At 38.6% G+C, this 1,976-nt stretch overlaps 1 long non-coding RNA gene across 2 annotated transcripts in view; it reads right to left on the reverse strand.

Annotated features, from left to right (window-relative positions):
* Nucleotides 1-1,976, reverse strand: part of LOC116081820 — a 40,409-nt gene that overhangs the window by 30,193 nt on the left and 8,240 nt on the right. The window lies entirely within an intron of this gene.

Below are 1,976 nucleotides of genomic sequence, written 5' to 3' on the forward strand. Positions count from 1 at the left end.
CCTTAGAGCCTTGGTCATTCTTTGCTTAGAGTAAGCTCTTTACCTTAAGTATGCTCTTCGGACACAAAGAATAAGTATGCTTTTCGGACACTTAGAATTTGTACCATTTATTTCTACACCTAACATTCCCTGGTTTTCTTTGAAATAGCTCCTGGATCCCATCAGGCTTTAGAATTATTTTTAGTATTTCAGCCCTTCTTTCTTGTTCAATCTTCTTCTAGTTTTGTCTTTCTGAGAGCATACCTAGCCGAAGGCCTTAAAAGGGACACATAAAACTTAACATACGTTATTTCTTGTTCTTATCGTGTGATTCTATTTTTTAAAATTTGCTTTGCATCAAATTCTAGGTCCTCATGAATGTTTCTGAGGAATTCTGATATGATGTCTTTTAAGTGTTCATATTAAATTCTTCTTGGAGAGTCCATTGTTTTTGTCTTTCTGCTGTCTTCTTGTTTGGAGATGAGGTATCACTATGAATCTCTTAGTGACCTCTAGATTGGGATCCTTCAGTCTAAGCCTCCCGTGTGCTGGCATTGCAAGCACCTGTATGCATGTCCTGCTGAGGTCTCTGTTTTTCACTAAATTCCCACACTAAGCCAAGCAGACCAGACACCCCACACCCCAAAGAGCTCCTTGTATAAAACGCCTCCTTACTAAATTGTGCTTTTTAAGAAGCCAGTTTAAAGCAAACAAAGCAAAGATGTTCTAGCCAATCTGTGCCAGAGTAACCAAGGGGGTCTCAATAATAACTGAAATGCCTGCTACATTTTTCAACTGCTGTTTCTGCTTTTCTCAGCCTTATTTGTACTGCTCTTTGAAGGGAGGAGAAGATCAAACTAAACTGTGGGCCCCTAAAGCACAGTGGGGAAATGACTTTCCTTTTGTTTCCAGAAATACATTTCCATTTACCTTCAAAGTAGGCCATTTCCCTTCATCTGCAGTGAGTTTCTTTGCCCCTATATATTGCACAGAAAAGACAGGTTGGGATCCATTCTGAGTTCAGCCTGACCACAACTGTTTCTTGCTCCTGTCCACCAACACAAGGCTCCCTATGACAGCTTATTCTGAGCTTATGCACCAAGGCAAGGGTCTTACAGCACTTCTCTCCAGCTCATGGACAGAAAAGGAGCCTCAGTCCTTCCACCAGAAGAGACATTGAAACACTGTAGATGCAAGCAAGCAAGGAACCAAACAAACAAACAAACAAACCAAGGCATAAAAGAATAGGGATTTCTATGGAAGGCAACAAAAATCCAAATAAAATCCAGATCCCCTAGAATCAATCAATAGCACCTAACTCCAGTACCCACTTCTCTGCCAGGGAAGTTTAACTTTCCTTTCATTTTGCTCTGAGCTACATCCCTGTCTTAATTCTTTAAACTACAGAGACAAAAGACACCCCCCCCAATCTTGCTGGGGTTGTTTCTAGAATTAAAACCTGATTCTAGAATTAAAAAGCCATATTTACATTTTTAAACTAAATTTTTTATAGTTTTGTTTTTAGACATCCTCAAAGTCCCGTTTCTGATGCAGGCACATCTAATACAATCCAAATTGTCCTTCTTTTGTGGGTCCCCACAAACAACTTGTCCAGGCTAAAACAAACCTATTTTTATCTTTGGTGTCCTAAAATGTTTTTCAGCCTTTGAATATAGATTCTTCCCTCAGCTTAAGAGAAACTCCTTATAGTCTTTCTCTGGTTATCTCTTTATTTCTAGAACTGTTACTCAGTATTTGGTCTGTAAACAAATCCCTTGAGCTTTCTTTCTTCCAATGTTCTTCAGATCCATCTGTTGTTTTCACTGCAGTCTTTGCATGCTAGATGTTCTGTAGGATCTCTTCCTATTCTCTATTTTTTGTAGATTTCACAGTTTCTTGTGAGTTTTCTAAAGAGAGTGGTGATGATTATTTATTTTATGGCTTTTGAGACAAAGTATGACTATATAGTCTATTCAGGATTCTCACATGTAATTCTT

Source organism: Mastomys coucha, unplaced genomic scaffold, assembly GCF_008632895.1.
Source record: "Mastomys coucha isolate ucsf_1 unplaced genomic scaffold, UCSF_Mcou_1 pScaffold7, whole genome shotgun sequence".
NCBI lineage: Eukaryota > Metazoa > Chordata > Mammalia > Rodentia > Muridae > Mastomys > Mastomys coucha.